Consider the following 22,500-nt stretch of genomic DNA (forward strand, 5'->3'; position numbering starts at 1 on the left):
CACCACCACCACCACCACTCACTACTACTCCACCTACCACCACCACTACTACATCACCACCACCACCACCACCACTACTACCTACCACTCACCACCACCACCTCACTACTACTCACTACCACTACCCACCACCACCACTACTACTACTACCACCACCAACTCACCAACCACCACCACCATACTACTACTCACCACCTACACTCACATCACCACACCACCTACTCCACTACCTTCACCACCACCACCTCACTTACTACCTACCACCACCACCACTACTACTACTCACCACCATCCACCACCTCACCTACTACTACCACTCACCACCTACCACCACCACCACCACTACTACACCATCCACCACCACCACCACTACTACTACTACCACCACCACCACCATACTACTACCACTCACCACCACCACCCACCACTCACTACTCACTACCACTACCACCACCACCACCACCACCTACTACTACCTACACCTACCACCTACCACTACACTACCACTCCACTCCACCACCTCCACCACCACCTACTACTCCACCACCACCGCCACTACCACTAACACCACCACCACCACCATTACTACCACCACCATCACCACACTACCACTACCACCACCACCACCTACCACTACTACACCACCAACCACCACTACCACTACCACCACCACTACTACCACCACTACCACCACCTCCACCACTACCACTACTCCACCACCCACCACCACCACTCACTACTACTACCACTACCACCACCACCAATTACTACCATACACTACACCACCACCACACCACCACTACCACCACCACCACCACCACTACTACCACCACCACCACTCACTACTACACACCATCACCACCACCACCACTACTACCACCACCACCCACCACCACCTTACCACTACCACCACCACCTCCACCACCACCACTACTACCACCACCTCACCACCACACCATCCACACTCACCACCACCACTACTACTACCACACCACCACCACCACACCACCACCTACCACCACCACCACCACCACTCACTCCACTACCACCACCACCACCACTACTACTACTACCACTACCACCACCACCACTACTAACCACTACCACCACCACCACTACTAACCACTACCACCACCACCACTACTACTATCACACCACCACCTCACTACCACCACTACCACCACACACTACCACTACCACCACCACCACCACTACTACTACTATCACCACCACCACTCACTACTACTACCACTCACTACCATTCCACACTATTACTACTACCACTACCACCACCACACCTCCACACCACCACAACTACACACTACAACACCACTCACCACCACCACCATACTACCACACCACCACCTCCACCACCACACTACTCACCACTACCACCACCACCACCACTACTACTACTACTACTACTACTACCACTACCACCACCACTACTACTACTACCACTACCACCAACACCACTACTACTACTACTACCACCACTACTACTACTACCACTACAACTATCACCACTACTACTACCACTACTACTACTACTACCACTACCACCACCACTACTACAACTACCATCACCACCACTAATACTACTACAACTACAACTACCACCACCACCACTACTACTACAACTACCACCACCACTACTACTACAACTACCACCACTACTACTACTACTACAACTACCGCTACCACCACCACCACTACTACTACAACTACCACCACCACTACTACAACTACCACTACCACCACTACTACTACTACAACTACCACCACCACTACTACTACAACTACCACTACCACCACCACTACAACTACCACTACCACCACCATCACTACAACTACCACTACCACCACCACCACTACTACTACAATACCACCACCACCTTACACCACCACTCACCACACCACCACTACTACTACAACTACCACTATCACCCCCACCACTACTACAACTACCACTAGCCCCACCACCACTACTACAACTACCACCACTACTACAACTACCACTAACACTACCACCACTACTACTACTACAACTACCACTACCACCACCACCACTACAACTACCACCACCATTACTACTAAAACTACCACTAACACCACCACTACTACTACAACTACCACCACCACTACTACTACAACTACCACCACCACTACTACTACAACTACCACTACCACCACTACAACTACCACCACCACTACAACTACCACCACCACTATTACTACAACTACCACTAACACCACCACTACTACTACAACTACCACCACTACTACTACTACCACTACCACCACTACTACTACAACTACCACCACCACTACTACTACAACTACCACCACCACCACTACCACTACAACTACCACCACCACTATTACCACCACACACTACCATTACCACCACCACCACCACTACCAACTACCACAATTACAACACCACTCCACAACACCACCACCACCACTACAACTACCACCAACCACCTACTACTACCAACCTACCACCTACCAACTACCACCACCTACTACTACCACCACCACTACAACTACCACCACCACTACTACCACCACCACCATACAACCTACCACTACCACCACCACCACTACACCACCACCACCTACCACTACCACCACCAACCACCTACTACCACCACCTACCACTAACTACCACCACCCTAATCAACCTACTACTACCACCACCACCACTACAAATACCACCACCACTACTACTACAACTACTACTACCACCACCACCACCACTACTACAACTACCACCACCACTAATACTACAACTACCACTACCACCACCACCACCATTACAACTACCACCATCACTACTACTACAACTACCACCACCACTACTACTACAACTACCACCACCACTACCACCACTACCACCACTACTACTACCACTACCACCACCACTACTACTACACGATCCTCTCTCGCTGGCTACTAGCATCAATTATTATTACAATTATTATTATTGAAATTAGTATCATAATTACAGAAACCAGAACAATTAACATTATACTAATCTTTGCTATTTCCCTAATTAGCTTCTCTTTTCATGGGCCGGCAGACACAGAGAGAACATAAGGAGGTAATTAGGGTAATTAGGAAGCTAGGCACGTCCCTAGTGACTCCCAATACATTCCTCACTATGTAATATTACTCGGTATTACGACCTGGAATCCAAGACTTTTTCTCTCTATTGTTAATGAAGTCGTGAGAAGTGAGGAGGAGGGAGGGAGGAGGGAAGGAGGGAGGAGGGAGGGGAGGAGGGAGGGGGGAGGGAGGAAGGAGGGAGGGAGGGAGGGAGGAAGGAGGGAGGGAGGAGGGAGGAGGAAGGAGGGAGGAGGAAGGGAGGGAGGGAAGGAGGGAGGGAAGGGAGGAGGGAGGGAAGGAGGGAAGGAGGGAGGAGGGAGGGAAGGAGGGAAGGAGGGAGAGAGGGAGGTAGGGAGGGAAGGAGGGAGAGGGATGGGTAAGGGAGGGGTTAGAAAGGTGAGGGAGAGTAGAAAGAGAAAAAGAATTGAGGGAGAGAGAGAGAGAGAGAGAGAGAGAGCAAAAGAGAATCAAGCACCCTCCCTCACTCGTTTAACATGATTTATAACTAAGTTAAAGGAAGCACATAATTACCATCATCGTTAACTTCCACTCAGACAAACTTAACACATAATCAACAAGGATTCACTAAAAATAAATAATGAAAAATACCGATTTTACCTACAATTTCCAAAGCACTGGGACAACAAAAGTTCCAAGAGCTGTACCATGACTTACAAAAAGGAATTTTGACAAAGTACCTCACAGGACATGGATTAGATTTTGAAGACAAATCGGGTAGTTTATTGCGTACTCCATATCCATCCTGTGGATGGTAGTGGCTAGTTCACTGTGTATCCCATATCCATCCTATGGATGGTAGTGGCTAGTTTACTGTGTATCCCATATCCATCCTGTGGATGGTAGTGGCTAGTTCACTGTGTATCCCATATCCATCCTGTGGATGGTAGTGGCTAGTTTACTACTATCCATCCTGTGTAGTGGCTAGTTTACCCCCATATCCATCCTGTGGATGGTAGTGGCTAGTTCACTGTGTATCCATATCATATCTAGTTTACATCCCATATCCATCCTGTGGATGGTAGTGGCTAGTTTACACTATCCATCCTGTGTATCTAGTTTACCATATCCATCCTGTGGATGGTAGTGGCTAGTTTGTGTATCTATCCATCCTGTGTACTAGTTTACTGTGTACATATCTAGTTCATGTGTATCCCATGTGGATGGTAGTGGCTAGTTCACTGTGTATCCCATATCCATCCTGTGGATGGTTATTACAACCCAGGATTCAAATGGCCTGTTACCCCGGGTGTAATGGGAGCAAATAAACACAGTAGAAAAAGTTTAGACTTATATTATCCTTCACCAATTTATAACAGCAATATGTACACTATGTACAGTGATAAGTATAGTGCACGTCACGGTAAGCAAAGCAGAAATAGAAGCCACAAGATAGCAGACCGTGCTTCAACCAGCTCTAGAATGGGAATGACAAGGGCAGACAGGAGAGCGGTATCCACATAACCTCTGCGATTGCCAAAACCATCTTCTTATTGGCTAGAACCTGGTCACTAGTTGAACGATGGGGCCCCATCGTCAACTCTTAGCAACCTGGTTCGCTGGTTGGGGGAGATAGCCTGTAAATGAGGGTGTGTACATGCGCCGAATAATGGTTACGTACTCTTTGCATGCCACAATGGTAGTGGCTAGTTTACTGTGTACTCCATATCCATCCTATGGATGGTAGTGGCTAGTTTACTGTGTACTCCATATCCATCCTGTGGATGGTAGTGGCTAGTTCACTGTGTATCCCATATCCATCCTGTGGATGGTAGTGGCTAGTTTACTGTGTACCCCATATCCATCCTGTGGATGGTAGTGGCTAGTTTACTGTGTGCCCCATATCCATCCTGTGGATGGTAGTGGCTAGTTTACTGTGTACTCCATATCCATCCTGTGGATGGTAGTGGCTAGTTCACTGTGTATCCCATATCCATCCTGTGGATGGTAGTGGCTAGTTTACTGTGTACCCCATATCCATCCTGTGGATGGTAGTGGCTAGTTTACTGTGTGCCCCATATCCATCCTGTGGATGGTAGTGGCTAGTTTACTGTGTACCCCATATCCATCCTATGGATGGTAGTGGCTAGTTTACTGTGTACTCCATATCCATCCTGTGGATGGTAGTGGCTAGTTTACTGTGTACCCCATATCCATCCTGTGGATGATAGTGGCTAGTTTACTGTGTACCCCATATCCATCCTGTGGATGATAGTGGCTAGTTTACTGTGTACCCCATATCCATCCTGTGGATGGTATTGACTAGTTTACTGTGTACCCCATATCCATCCTGTGGATGGTAGTGGCTAGTTTACGGTGTATCCCATATCCATCCTGTGGATGGTAGTGGCTAGTTTACTGTGTATCCCATATCCATCCTGTGGATGGTAGTGGCTCGTTTACTGTGTACCCTATATCCATTAGGTGGATGGTAGCGGCTAGTTTACGGTGTATCCCACATCCATCCTGTGGATGGTAGTAGCTAGTTTACTGTGTACCCCATATCCATCCTGTGGATGGTAGTGGCTAGTTTACTGTGTATCCCATATCCATCCTGTGGATGGTAGTGGCCAGTTTACTGTGTATCCCATATCCATCCTGTGGATGGTAGTGGCTAGTTTACTGTGTACCCCATATCCATCCTGTGGATGGTAGTGGCTAGTTTACTGTGTACCCCATATCCATCCTGTGGATGGTAGTGGCTAGTTTACTGTGTACTTATTATCCATCCTGTGGATTTTAGTGACTAGTTTACTGTCTACTCCATATCCATCCTGTGGATGGTATTGACTAGTTTACTGTGTACTCCATATCATCCTGTGGATGGTATTGACTAGTTTACTGTGTACCCCATATCCATCCAGTGGATGGTAGTGGCTAGTTTACAGTGTACCCCATATCCATCCTGTGGATGGTAGTGGCTAGTTTACTGTGTACCCCATATCCATCCTGTGGATGGTAGTGGATAGTTTACTGTGTACTCCATATCCATCCTGTGGATGGTATTGACTAGTTTACTGTGTACTCCATATCCATCCTGTGGATGGTATTGACTAGTTTACTGTGTATCCCATATCCATCCTGTGGATGGTAGTGGCTAGTTTACTGTGTACTCCATATCCATCCTGTGGATGGTAGTGGCTAGTTTACTGTGTATCCCATATCCATCCTGTGGATGGTAGTGGCTAGTTTACTGTGTATCCCATATCCATCCTGTGGATGGTAGTGGCTAGTTTACTGTGTATCCCATATCCATCCTGTGGATGGTAGTGGCTAGTTTACTGTGTACTCCATATCCATCCTGTGGATGGTAGTGGCTAGTTTACTGTGTACTCCATATCCATCCTGTGGATGGTAGTGGCTAGTTTACTGTGTACTCCATATCCATCCTGTGGATGGTAGTGGCTAGTTTACTGTGTGTGGATGGTAGTGGCTAGTTTACCATATCCATCCTGTGGATGGTAGTGGCTAGTTTACTGTGTACTCCATATCCATCCTGTGGATGGTAGTGGCTAGTTTACTGTGTACTCCATATCCATCCTGTGGATGGTATTGACTAGTTTACTGTGTACTCCATATCCATCCTGTGGATGGTAGTGGCTAGTTTACTGTGTACTCCATATCCATCCTGTGGAGGGCAATACGAGAGTATATACAATACACAAATGGCTTAATAACTAGATTCCCAAAAGGTTTAGAGTAATTCATCTATCTGTCTTTATATTTATAATTCACACATTATCTGTTACAGAAGGTAAAAATTAATGGAATAGGAGACAGTGTACAGTACTGGCTCAGTAATGGTCTTAGTGAGAGGAAGCAGCGAGTGAAGAGTGGGATCCCTCAGGACTGTCTCTCCGGACCGAGTTTCTTTAAATTAGAAACAAAACTTACCTCGAAAACTTTTAGAGTGTTCAAGACGATTTTTTTTTACCCATTCGATAAAGGCTCAGCGCTGCGCGAAACGTCGTCGCAACAGAAACTTCCTCTGCAAAGTTTCTCTCTCTCTCTACCTTACTTGTCGGCACCATTTGGGAGGCAGACGAGAGACGAGACTAGGGAGACGTGTGTGGCACGTAGTGAGACAGCAGATGCCTACTGACAACTTGACGGGGTAAAACGGACTGGACAACGTTTCTGTGCTTGGACCCTGATAACTCTGAGGAGATCACGGACCAGGGACCGAACCGTATCCAATAACGGCGTTCTAAATGAATATGTTCGTATCCATTTTACCTCAAAATGTGTAGCATCCGTGACTGTTAAAGAATGCAGAGAGAGAGAGAGAGAGAGAGAGAGAGAGAGAGAGAGAGAGAGAGAGAACAAGACACGTACAACAACTGGCTATCATTAACCTGAAGAAACATATACAACACCTATCTTTGTGAGAACATGTTGCCTACTATTGGCTATATCAGTTCCATTTAGATGTTAACTGAAGGTGTTCAGACTAGAAAGAGATAACGTCCGAAAAATTAAAACTAACAGTCAACAAAGAGAATAATCACAGAAGAGCGACAAACCCGAACCATTAAGAAAACAAACAGTATGAACTATGATTTAAATCACTCTTCTTGATGAGTAAGACACATGTACAACAGTTGGGTATCTTCATTGCTGAAACGTTTCGCCCAGACAGTAGGTGTCTTCATTCAAATATAGAGGCAGCAGATGTAGTAGTGATGATGATGTAATTAGTACATCAACTCTGGAGAAATAGATAATGTAATCAGTCTATCAGCCTTGGAGAAATGGACAAAGCAATCAGTCTATCAGCCTTGGAGAAATAGATAATGTAATCAGTCTATCAGCCTTGGAGAAATAGACAAAGCAATCAATCTATCAGCCTTGGAGAAATAGATAATTTAATCAGTCCATCATCCTTGGAGAAACAATATTTGAGGTGGTCAGTCCCACACCCTGGAGAAGAGTTCAGCTCCACGGTCACTAGTGTTGTTTTAACTAAGAAAATGGGTATCTTTGCTGGACGTGCGTCTTACGCGGCCACTAACGTAAGAATCTGCCTAGTATAAACCAGTAGTGCTCCTTTAGTCTTATGTTTGCGCCTTTATATAAACCTTTAAGATATTCAGCAAATTCGATATACTCAAAAATAAGAATATTTTTGAAGCTCCAGAGAGTATATATTTATTACATTAAATACATACGTTTTTTATATAGTGAATGATCTGTATACGTGTTCCTACTCTCTTCCTACAGCCTTGAACACAGCCGTCAACGTTATTCTCTAAGCAATGGAGAACAAGTGATTTGAATAATGGTGTGATACGGCAGAGGTGTAAGACGTGTTATGGAACACAGGTATAAGCTCTTCTTAAAGTTCCTAAAAGCCAGAAGAGTTCCGTCTCTCTCTCGGCAGTGACCACCAGTATCCTGGTCATAGTTCTCTCTCGGCAGTGACCACCAGTATCCTGGTCATAGTTCTCTCTCGGCAGTGACCACCAGTATCCTGGTCATAGTTCTCTCTCGGCAGTGACCACCATAATCCTGGTCATAGTTCTCTCTCGGCAGTGACCACCATAATCCTGGTCATAGTTCTCTCTCGGCAGTGACCACCATAATCCTGGTTATAGTTCTCTCCCGACAATGACCACCAGCATCCTGGTGATGCTGGTGTTCCGGAGATGCTTAGGATGTCAGGTTTACCACGATCATCTAAAATACAATATTGAGACTTAGAAATAGCAGTATCTAGAAAAAGCACCAGTGGGGAGACACAGTTAGCTAGCTCTAGGTCTCTCTCTCTGTCTCTCTCTTACCCCCACAAACATTCCTTCTCGAAGTGAACACATACACACACACACACACACACACACACACACACACACACACACACAAAGGGTTTCATTTAGAACACAGAACACTGTTTCCCCTCACACGGATCTATTTCAATTATTCTGTTTCATTTCTCATCTAGAAGTTAATTAACTGTGTTGTAGGGATGTTTTGTCTACCCCCCCCCCCTTCCCCCAGTCTGGAATGTTGGCAGGGGTGCGTGCAGCTGTGAGAGAGAGAGAGAGAGAGAGATGGAGATTAGATTAGATTTGTTTATTTAGATTTTGCCACCGAAGTGGCTAGTTTATTGTGCACTCCATATCCATCCTGTGGACGGCAGCGCAAGAGCATATGGATACACAGAAGGCCTAGGAACTAGGCCCCAAAAGGGTTAACAGGAGCACATTTGGATTTATATCTACATATCTATAGTACACTTATCTGTTACAAGCAAATTTAGGAAATTTGCTTAGTATATCTGGTATCTTTTCATTAATATCTTGACATGTCACATAGGTTATTATACTGTCTCTGTATTCCTCAATAGGTGGACAATTAAGCATATAGTGTTCAAGGCAGTGACTATATGTTTGATCACAAAATTTTCATTTAGTTTGATCATGTGTGTGTCTGCCAAACTGCCAGAAGTACTTGTAACCAAGCCTAAGCCTGGCCACTACAACATCAGTCAGTCTGTTCACATTGCAAGTTGCTCCATAAACACAGTTATCTACGTTCATGTTATCATAGTGGGTTATCGATCTACTCAGGCTTCCAACTGCATTCCTATAACAATCATTTTCATTATTTACTTCTCTCCTAATATTATTCCTAATGCTAGACGCAGATATACCAGTTATATTCTACATTCTCCTCCTTGGCTAACATATCAACTTTATCATGAAGGACTAATCCAATGTGTGATGGGATCCATAGCAATTGTACATTAATTCCTTTTTCCCGGATTTTTTAATATACCTGGCTTCACCAATGAACATGTTGTTAGAGTCATTATATGAGTCAAGAGTCTTCAATGATGACATAGAATCAGTAATGATGATAGAGTCAAGCTCAGTGTCATGGTTAACTTTAGCGCCATTACGATGACAAACAATTCAGTTTGCAGTGTAGACGCCCACTTGCTAATTCTTATGCCTAACTAAACAAATTTATTGTTAGAGAGAGAGCGAGCGAGCGAGAGAGAGAGAGAGAGTGGGAGGCCACGTTTTTTAGGGGTGTGGGTCTGGCTCCAGATTTTTTTCAAGTTTTCCCAGCTCCCTCTTCTCCCTTTTTCTTTCTTTATACCTTTCTCCCTACCCCTACCCTCTTTGGTCTCTCTCTCTCTCTCTCTCTCTCTCTCTCACCTGCTACAATTTTCCATGTCTTGGTTGGAATAGCGTGTCTTAGACGTGTCTCACACAGTCCACCCATGTCTTAATTAACTGTACTCGCCTGTCTATGTTTTCACCTGTTCCTTATCCCTTACCTGATTCTCTCCTTTCCGTATTGCTTCCTCCTGCTATTCTGTTCTATTCCTTTGTCCTGTTGTGTACCGCTCTGTCTCGGCCTGTTCTGTTCTCCCGTCACATCCTGTCACATCCCGTCCCCACATTAAGCGACCAGATTTTTGTATTATCTTTTAAAGTTCTTATCCTGGGAGAGGTTGATGGGGGATGGGCAAGGTTGATGGGGGAGGGGCAAGGTTGATGGGGAGGGGTAAGGTTGATGGGGAGGGGCAAGGTTGATGGGGAGGGGTAAGGTTGATGGGGGAGGGGCAAGGTTGATGGGGAGGGGTAAGGTTGATGGGGGAGGGGCAAGGTTGATGTTCAAAAGACAGGAGAGAACAGGAACAAATGGAAGTCATAATGCTGAAAAAACAATATGCGAGAGTGCAAATATAAACGAAAAATAGAAGTGTGAAGGAAGAACTGGAGGACACACCTGAGTGCTCTTTTTGACTAACATATTAACTTCATCATGGAGGAGTAATCCAATGTGTGATGAGATACATAGCAATTTCAAATTAATTCCTTTTTTCCGAATTTTTGAGTATCTGTACCTGGCTTCTCTAATAAGCATGTTGTTATTGTGTAGGGGTAAGAGAAAGCAACAGAGGAGAGCTAGGGAGACGGAACAAGAGGAGAAACTCCCACTGATGGGTTTTTACCACTGCTCTAGCAGCCTCCCTCACCACTTGTAGTTGCCATGGTAACATCTCCTCACCGGAGTGTATATCAGACACACATAAGAACCAAACCAAAATTATCATAAACTTTTTGAAACTAAATTTGATTAGGTCTTACTATTAAAAAAGTTGCAAACATTGGAAGTGAAATTTGGGGGGATTTTTACAACTATGAATTCTGAACGCCAGAGAGACTGAAGATAATTCAAAATGACGATTGCAAAAAAATATAAAAAGTCTCTTCTCTCGATAATATAATATTTGCTGTAATAAAAAGAGCCGTTGCAGGCTCGATCCTCCGTTTGCCAAATGAAATAAAATTACTTTCCTCTATATTTACTCTGTTATTAAACAAAATGAAGATATATGAACTCGAATAGAGCTTAAAACAGACTGGGCCGCGGGGGCGTTGACCCCTGAAACACCCCCAGGTATACTCCCTCCAGGTAGACTAGAAGAATAATATGAAGGACCTGGGAGTAATAATGTCAGATGATCTCACATTCAAAGATCACAGTGTTATTAACACAGCGGCAAGGAAAATGATAGGCAGGATAACTAGAACCTTCGAAATAATGATATGGATAACTAGAACCTTTAAAATGATAGGCAGGATAACTAGAACCTTCAAAATAACAGGCTGGATAACCAGAACATTTAAAATGATAGGAAGGATAACTAGAACCTTTAAAATAATAGGCTGGATAACTAGAACTTTCAAAATAGGCTGAATAAGTAAACCTTCAGAATGATAGGCAAGGTAACTAGAACCCTGAATATGACATGCAGGATAACTAGAACCTTCAAAATAAGAGATGCTAAGCCAGTTACTATCCTTCAAATCACTTATTCTCTCTAGGCTGGAATACTGCTGTACACTAACAGCCCTTTTCAAGGCAGACGAAATTGCAGACCTGGAGAATATTCAGAGAACCTTCACTGCTCGAATAAGTTCAGTAAAGCACTTAAATTACTGGAAACATTAAAAGTTGTGATCACATGTGTAATCGAACTGGGAAAATGAATAAAGGAGAACAATGTTCGGCTTCTCTCTCACCCACTGGTGACATTCTCCTTGTATTCTATCTACTTCTTACTCTCACTATAGATACAAGTTAGTCACTCCTCTACAACACACACACATCTGCAAGTCTACCCATCAGCCTTTCATCTACAAATGGATAGACCAGAAAACTGCTTTCACTGCTGCGCTCTACATCATATCTTGCATACTAATTTACCCCTGTTTTCTTAACGGAGTTATAACCTACTACTTATCACCTATTACCTAACTTCTTCCTTTCCATAGTTCACGTAGAGGCCCTCATTATCACTTACACCTGGCACTCTAACTGCTACTCTGATGATTAACACACGGCCACCAGGCCACGGGGCACCGAGGCCTGGTGGCTAAAGGTCTCACTTCACACGGCGAGGGCCTGGGTTCGATTCCCGGAGAAGGGGAACAAATATTGGACGTGTTTCTTTACACCAGTTGCCTATGTTCACCCATCAGTAAAATGGGTACCTGGGTGTTAGTCGACTGGTGTTGGTCGCATCCTGGGACAAAACTGACCTAATTTGCTCGAAATGCTCTGTATAACAAGAGGCTTTCTATATAGTAATATGTCACTGATGTCAGCTACGGTCTGTATACCTTGTACATGTACTGGTAGAAATAAAGATATTATTACATGTGCAACAGTTCCACATGCGTCTTACTCATCAACTTGTGGGTAATATCATTTTAACACACCTGTTACACTCTCCACCACAGCCTCTCCCACATTAGCAACTTGGTTCCACACAACAATTTTCTCACTTGGTTTCAAACTTCCTAAACACTCATTTAACACCTGCCAACATCTCTCTCTTAATCTTCACTCTTCTCGCTTACACTTACTTCTAAGGTGCAAATAACACTACAACCCACTTCACATATCCCACCCTTATTCTAATTCAGGTAATTCTTGATTATAAATACACACCCTTCCCTCCTTGTCATAAATGATCATTTAATATCACCGTTACTTCTCCTGAAGTCACAGTTCTCCCAGATAAATCCGTGTCATCCAACCTCATACCTCCCTGATATTCTCCCAGATATTTAGCTTTCGTTCAGCGCTACAAGAACCTTGTTCGCTCTCATAACACTAAGTGTCAGTTTTCTCTCACCACCTTCACAGCCCAGGAACCACAGCTCAACATTAACATTTCAGATAAACTACACCAAAAGGAAGTTAGATTGGCTCAACAGCTATAGCTCAATGAGGTAATAATAATAATTAATAATAATTGATAATAATAATAATAATGGGAGAGCTTGAGGTTCCTAAACCTGTATTCCCTGGAACGCAGGCGGGAGAGATACATGATTATATACACCTGGAAAATCCTAGAGGGACTAGTACCGAACTTGCACACGAAAATCACTCACTACGAAAGCAAAAGACTTGGCAGACGATGCAACATCCCCCCAATAAAAAGCAGGGGTGTCACTATCACGTTAAGAGACCATACAATAAGTGTCAGGGGCCCGAGACTGTTCAACTGCCTCCCAGCATACATAAGGGGGATTACCAACAGACTTACCTGACAGAATATCTTGCTGTCAATTTTGTCAAGGTTGGGAACCAAAGCAATCATAGTACCAGGGGGAGAGAACACAACTTTGTAGTACCCACAGTCAGTGGCCAGGCTTCAAACACCTTTTATTGTACAGCAATAAAGGAATGGAACAGACTGCCCGCACATGTCAAGGCCTGTCATAGCATGAACCAGTTCAAGAAGAGTGCCAAAAGGTGTCTGATGAATGTAGCTACAGAAAGGGAGGGGAATAATTTTTTATTTTTTAGCTAACATACGTGTAAATTTACCTTATTCCTAGTAATGACCCTGGTATTGTAGTCTTAATGACCCTCGTGTAGTAGATAGTCTTAATGACCCTCGTGTAGTAGATAGTCTTTTTAGTATGATAATAAGATGTTATCTTCATTGTAGAATAATAAGAAAATATTATAACCTTTATATTATAATAATAAGGTAAAAGGACCCCAATGGAAATAAGTCACTCTGTCTGACTTTCTTGGGTTATCCCAGGTTCTCTACACATATGCTGCTATGTATATTTCTATGTAACTGTATTTGTGTATACCTGAATAAACTTATTTACTTACTTACCCCTGGCAGTCTTCAAGCTGGCACTGGACAAGCACCTAAAGTCGGTTCCTGACCAGCCGGGCTGTGGCTAGTACGTTAGTTTGCGTGCAGCCAGCAGTAACAGCCTGGTTGATCAGGCTCTGATCCACCAGGAGGCCTGGTCACAGACCGGGCCGCGGGGGCGTTGACCCCCGGAACTCTCTCCAGGAAAATTCCAGGTATATATATGGGATTGAAGACGACTTAGAGCTTACTACAAGAATTGAAACCTTTGAAAACAATATAGGATAAACTGAAGAGAATATAAAAACTATTGTTGCAGACACACACACGCACACATGCACACATAAACACAAACACACACACACACAAACACATACACATACACACACACACATACACACACACACATACATATACACACACAAACACACACATACACACGCACATACACATACACACAAACACACACACACACATACACACACACAAACACACACAAACACACATACACACAAACATACACACACACTAGGTGAGTACACACATACACAAACACACACACACACACACACACACACAGCTCAACATTAACATTTCAGATAAACTACACCACTACACCATCGATACCTCAAAGGCAATAAGACCAGACAACATCTCCCCGTGGGTCCTTAGAGAGGGAGCGGATATGCTGTGTGTGCCACTTACCACAATCTTCAACACATCCCAGGAAACTGGGCAACTACCTGAGGTATGTTAGACGGCAAATGTAGTTCCCATTTTTAAAAAAGGAGACAGAAAAGAGGTACTAAACTATGGACCTGTGTCACTGACGTGTACAGTATGCAAAGTTATGGAGAAGATTATCAGGAGGAGAGTGGTGGAGCACCTGGAACGGAACAAAAGTATAAACGCCAACCAGCATGGATTCATGGAAGGCAAATCCTATGTCACAAACCTTCTGGAGTTTTATGATAAAGTAAAAGAAGTAAGACACGAGAGAGAGGGGTGGGTTGACTGCATCTTCTTGGATTGCAAGAAGGCCTTTGACACAGTTCCTCACAAGAGATTAGTGCAGATGATGTGAAATTAATGAGGAGAATTAAATCAGATGAGGATCATGCAGGCCTTCAAAGAGACCTGGACAGGCTGTACACGTGGTCCAGTAACTGGCTTCTCGAATTCAACCCTGCCAAATGTAAAGTCATGAAGATTATAGAAGGGCAAAGAAGGCCGCAGAGTATAGGCTAGGTGACCAACGACTGCAATCCTCGCTCAAGGAGAAAGATCTTGGCGTGAGTTTAACACCGAACACGTCTCCAGAAGCACACATCAACCAGATAGCTGCTGCAGCATATAGGCGACTGGCAAACCTGAGATTAGCATTCCGATACCTAAGTAAGTAATCTTTCAAGACACTGTACACTGTGTACGTCAGGCCTATACTGGAGTATGCAGCACCAGTTTGGAACCCTCACCGGGTCAAGCACGTTAAGAAATTAGAGAAAGTGAAAAGGTTTGCGACAAGGTTAGTTCCAGAGCTAAGGGGAATGTCCTATGAAGAAAGGTTGAGGGAAATCGGCCTGACGACACTGGAGGACAGGAGGGATAGGGGAGACATGGTAACGACATACAAAACACTGTGTGGAATAGACAAGGTGGACAGAGACAAGATGTTCCAGAGAGGGGACACAGAAACAAGGTGTCACTCTTGGAAGTTGAAGACTCAGATGAGTCATAGGGATGTTAGGAAGCATTTCTTCAGTCATAGAGTAGTCAGGAAGTGGAACAGTCTGGCGAGCTATGTAGTGGAGGCAGGAACCATACATAGCTTTAAGAAGAGGTATGATAAAACTCATGGAGCAGGGAGAGAGGGGACCTAGAAGCGTTCAGTGAAGAGGCGGGCCAGGAGCTGAGTATCGACCCCTGCAACTACAATAAGGTGAGTACAACTGGGTACACAAACACACACGCACATACACAAGGACACACACACACACACACACACACACACACACACACACACACACACACACACACACACACACACACACACACACACACACACACATGCACACAAACACAAACACACACACATACACACACAAGCACATACACACACACACACACACACACACACACACACACACACACATACACACATACACACACACACACACACACACACACACACACACACACGCACACATGCACACATAAACACAAACACACACACACACAAACACACACACATACATACAGATAACCCCCACAACCTCGACACTTTAACGATCATGGACTAAAACAGACACGTTGTTTAACGGCCCGTTCCCTGGCGTTTATTGCCAACTGCTCAGCTGATTTCAAGGTAAAAACTCGATTATCAATTTTAATTCAGATCTCTTTCCCTTCGTCCTGACCTGGTCTGTAGGACCCAAGTGGTCTTGACCTGGTCTGTAGGAGCCGAGTGGTCTTGACCTGGTCTGTAGAACCAGAGTGGCCTTGACCTGGTCTGCAAGACCAGAATGGTCTTGACCTGGTCTGCAGAACCAGAGTGCTCTTGACCTGGTCTGTAGGACCAGAGTGGTCTTGACCTGCTGGTGTTAGTCAGATCTGAAGTATTTGACTGGTACTAAATGGCCTTGACCTGGTCTGTAGTATGTGAGTGTTCTGTACGAACAGACTATTTACTATTCAAGGGAGTCAGGCGGTATGTAGTGTGTGAGTGTGTGTGTGTGTGTGTGTGTGTGTGTGTGTGTGTGTGTACTCACCTATTTGTACTCACCTATTTGTGGTTGCAGGGGTCGATTCATAGCTCCTGGCCCCGCCTCTTCACTGATTGCTACTAGGTCCTCTCTCTCCCTGCTCCATGAGCTTTATCATACCTCGCCTTAAAACTATGTATGGTTCCCGCCTCCACTACATCACTTTCTAGGCTATTCCATGGCTTGACTACTCTATGACTGAAGAAATACTTCCTAACATCCCTTTGATTCATCTGAGTCTTCAACTTCCAATTGTGACCTCTTGTGTCTGTGTCCCATCTCTGGAACATCCCGTCTTTGTTAGCCTCGTCTATTCCGCGCAGTATTTTATATGTCGTTATCATGTCTCCCCTGACCCTCCTGGCCTCCAGTGTCGTCAGGCCGATTTCCCTCAACCTTTCTTCGTAGGACAATCCCCGTAGCTCTGGGACTAGTCTTGTTGCAAACCTTTGCACTTTCTCTAATTTCTTGACGTGCTTCACTAGGTGTGGATTCTAAACTGGTGCTGCATACTCCAGTATGGGCCTGACGTAAATGGTCTACAGAGTCTTGAACGACTCCTTACTGAGGTATCGGAACGCTATCCGTAGGTTTGCCAGGCGCCCGTATGCTGCAGCAGTTATCTGATTGATGTGCGCCTCAGGAGATATGCTCGGTGTTATACCCACCCCCAGATCTTTTTCCTTGAGTGAGGTTTGTAGACTTTGGCCATCTAAACTATATTGTGTCTGTGGTCTTCTTTGCCCTTCCCCAATCTTCATGACTTTGCATTTCGCGGGGTTAAACTCAAGGAGCCAGTTGCTGGACCAGGCTTGTAGCCTGTCCAGGTCTCTTTGTAGTCCTGCCTGATCCTCATCCGATTTGATTCTTCTCATTAACTTCACATCGTCCGTAAACAAGGACACTTCTGAGTCTATCCCTTCCGTTATGTCATTCACATATACCAAGAACAGCACAGGTCCTAGGACTGACCCCTGTGGAACCCCGCTTGTCACAGGCGCCCACTCTGACACCTCGTCACGTACCATGACTCGTTGTTGCCTCCCTGTAAGGTATTCTCTTATCCATTGCAGTGATTTCCTGTTATGTGTGCCTGATCCTCTAGCTTTTGCAGTAACCTCTTGTGAGGAACTGTGTCAAAGGCCTTCGTGCAGTCCAAAAAAATGCAGTCGATCCACCCCTCTCTCTCTTGTCTTACTTCTGTCACCTTGTCATAAAACTCTAATAGGTTTGTGACACAGGATTTTCCTTTCCTGAAACCATGCTGGTTGTCAATTATACACTTGTTTCTTTCCAGGTGCTCCACCACTCTCCTCCTGATGATCTTCTCCATGACCTTGCATACTATACACGTTAGTGATACAGGTCTGTAGTTTAGTGCCTCATGTCTGTCTCCCTTTTTAAAAATTGGGACTACATTTGCCATCTTCCATACCTCGGGGAGTTGCCCAGTTTCAAATGATGTGTTGAAGATCTTTGTTAATGGTACACACAATGTCTCTGCTCCCTCTTTAAGGACCCACGGAGAGATGTTGTCTGGTCCCACCGCCTTTGAGGTGTGAAGTTCGCATAGCAGCTTCTTCACCTCCTCCTTGGTTATATGTACCTCATCCAGCACTTGCTGGTGCACCCCCCTGCTCTGATTTCCTGGAGTCCTACTGGTTTCCACTGTAAATGCTTCTTTAAATCTTGTGTTGAGCTCCTGACATACCTCCCGGTCGTTTCTTGTGAATTCCCCATCACCCTTCCTCAGTCTGATTACCTGGTCCTTGACTGTTGTTTTCCTCCTGATGTGGCTGTACAACAGCTTCGAGTCAGTCTTGACTTTCGATGCTATGTCATTTTCGTATTGCAGCTGAGCATCCCTTCTTATCTGTGCATATTCGTTTCTGGCTCTTCGGCTAATCTCTTTATTTTCCTGAGTTCTCTGTCTTCTGTACCATTTCCATTCTCTAGTACACCTAGTTTTTGCCTCTCTACACCTTTGGGTGAACCAAGGACTCGTTCTGTTCTTCCCATTATTTCTGTTTCCCTTGGGAACAAACCTCTCCTCTGCCTCCTTGCATTTTGCTGCCACATAGTCCATTTCTTGTACTGGTTTTCCTGTCAGTTCCCTCTCCCACTGAATGTCTTGAAATAAGTTCCTCAAGCCTGAGTAGTTCCCCCTTTTGTAGTTTGGTTTTTCCCACCCTATTCCTGCTGCTCTCTCCACTTGGAGCTCAACTATGTAGTCGAAGCACAGAACCACATGATCACTAGCTCCCAGGGGCCTTTCATACATGATATCCTCGATGTCAGAACTACTCAAGGTGAATACAAGGTCCAGTCTTGCTGGTTCATCCTCTCCTCTCTCTCTGGTAGTATCTCTAACATGTTGATGCATGAGGTTTTCCAGTACCACATCCATCATCTTGGCTCTCCATGTTTCGGGACCCCCATGGGGCTCCAGGTTTTCCCAGTCAATCTCCTTGTGATTGAAATCACCCATAACTAGTAACTTTGCTCCCCCCATGTGTGCTCTCCTGGCCACCTCGGCTAGTGTGTCGACCATTGCTCTGTTGCTCTCATCGTAGGCCAGGAGCTATGACTCGACCCTTGCAACCACAAATAGGTGAGTACACACACACATATATATATACACACACACACATATATATATATACATACACACACACACACATATATATATATATATACACACACACACACACACACACACACACACACACACACACACAGTCAGGTATTCTCTGATCCATTGCAGTGCCTTTCCTGTTATGTGTGCCTGATCCTCTAGCTTTTGCAGTAACCTCTTGTGAGGAACTGTGTCGAAGGCCTTCTTGCAGTCCAAAAAAATGCAGTCGATCCACCCCTCTCTCTCTTGTCTTACTTCTGTCACCTTGTCATAAAACTCTAGTAGGTTTGTGACACAGGATTTCCCTTCCCTGAAACCGTGCTGTTTGTCAGTTATACACTTGTTTGTGTGTGCTCACCTAATTGCTCACCTAATTGTGGTAGCAGGGGTCGAGACTCAGCTCCTGGCCCCGCCTCTTCACTGATCACTACTAGGTCCTCTCTCTGCTTTCTGAGCTGCATCATACCTCTTCTTAAAACTATGTATGGTTCCTGCCTCCACTACTTCTCTTGCTAGGCTATTCCACTTCCTGACAACTCTATGACTGAAGAAACACTTCCTAACGTCCCTGTGACTCGTCTGAGTCTTCAGCTTCCAGTTGTGACCCCTTGTCCCTGTGTCCCCTCTCTGGAACATCCTATCTCTGTCCACCTTGTCTATTCCCCGCAGTATCTTGTATGTCGTTATCATGTCTCCCCTGACCCTTCTGTCCTCCAGTGTCGTCAGTCCGATCTCCCTCAACCTTTCCTCGTACGACATTCCTCTGAGCTCTGGGACTAGCCTTGTTGCAAACCTTTGTACTTTCTCTAACTTCTTGACGTGCTTGACCAGGTGTGGGTTCCAGACTGGTGCTGCATACTCCAGTATGGGCCTAACGTACACAGTGTACAGTGTCTTGAACGATTCCTTATTAAGGTGTCGGAACGCTATTCTCAGGTTTGCCAGGCGCCCTTATGCTGCAGCAGTTATTTGGTTGATGTGTGCCTCCGGTGATGTGCTCGGTGTTATGGTCACCCCAAGATCTTTCTCCCTGAGTGAGGTCTGTAGTCTTTGTCCACCTAGCCTATACTCTGTCTGCGGTCTACTTTGCCCCTCCCCAATCTTCATGACTTTGCATTTGGCTGGATTGAATTTGAGAAGCCAGTTACTGGACCACATGTCCAGCCTGTCCAGGTCTCTTTGCAGTCCTGCCTCATCCTCATCCGATTTAATTCTTCTCATCAACTTCACATCATCTGCGAATAGGGACACTTCAGAGTCTATTCCTTCCATCATGTTCACATATATCAAAAATAGCACTGGTCCTAGAACTGACCCCTGTGGGACCCCGCTCGTCACAGGCGCCCACTGTGATACCTCTTCACGTACCATGACTCGTTGCTGGTTCCCTGTCAGGTATTCCCTGATCCATTGCAGTGCCCTCCCTGTTACATGCGCCTGATCCTCCAGCTTCTGCACTAATCTCTTGTGGGGAACTGTGTCAAAGGCCTTCCTGCACTCTAGGAAAACGCAATCTACCCACCCCTCTCTCTCGTGTCTTACTTCTGTTACCTTGTCATAAAACTCCAGGAAGTTTGTGATACAAGATTTGCCTTCCATGAACCCATGCTGGTTTTCATTTATAATCTTGTTCCTTTCCAGGTGTTCGACCACTCTCCTCCTGATAATCTTCTCCATGATTTTGCACACAATACATGTCAGAGACACAGGTCTGTAGTTTAGCGCCTCGTTTCTGTTTCCTTTCTTAAATATGGGGACTACATTAGCTGTCTTCCATTTCTCAGGTAGTTGCCCAGTTTCAAGGGATGTGTTGAAGATTGTGGTTAGAGGCACGCACAGCATCTCTGCTCCTTCTCTAAGGACCCATGGGGAGATGTCCGGTCCCATCGCCTTTGAGGTGTCAAGGTCACTTAGAAGCTTCTTCACCTCCTCCTCAGTTGTTCGTATGTCATCCAACACTTGTTGGTATATTCCCTCTTGATGTTCCCTTCTGTGCTGTCTTCCCACAGCCCTTCCTGTCTCTACTGTGAAAACTTCCTTAATTCTCCTGTTCAGCTCCTCACATACCTCCTGATCATTTCTTGTGAGTTCTCCCCCTTCTGTCCTTAATCTGATCACCTGGTCTTTGACTGTTGTCTTCCTCCTGATGTGGCTATACAACAGTTTCGGGTCAGTCTTGATTCTCGATGCTATGTCATTTTCATACTGTCGCTGGGCCTCCCTCCTTACCTGTGCATACTCATTCCTGGCTCTGCGACTGATCTCCCTATTTTCGTGTGTTCTCTGCCTTCTGTACTTTATCCATTCTCTATTGCACTTCGTTTTTGCCTCCTTACACCGTCGGGTAAACCAGGGGCTCGTTCTGGTCTTCCCGTTGTTACTGTTACCCTTGGGAATACACCTTTCCACTGCCTCCTTGCATTTTGTTGTTACATATTCCATCATTTCATTTACTGGCTTTCCTGCCAGTTCTCTGTCCCACTGGACCTCCCGCAGGAAGTTCTTCAACCCTATGTAGTCCCCTCTTTTATAGTCAGGCTTTTCCCATTCAACTCCTGTTATTCTCTCCACTTGCAGCTCTACTATGTATTCAAAGCACAGAACCACGTGGTCGCTAGCTCCTAGGGGACTCTCATACTTGATGTCCTCAATGTCTGAGCTGCCCAGGGTGAACACAAGGTCCAATCTTGCTGGTTCATCCTCCCCTCTCACTCTGGTAGTGTCCGTAACATGTTGGTGCATGAGGTTTTCCAGCACCACGTCCAACATCTTGGCTCTCCATGTTTCGGGACCCCCATGTGGCTCCAGGTTTTCCCAGTCAATCTCCCTGT

This window comes from Cherax quadricarinatus, chromosome 55 (genome assembly GCF_038502225.1).
Source record: "Cherax quadricarinatus isolate ZL_2023a chromosome 55, ASM3850222v1, whole genome shotgun sequence".
Lineage (NCBI taxonomy): Eukaryota > Metazoa > Arthropoda > Malacostraca > Decapoda > Parastacidae > Cherax > Cherax quadricarinatus.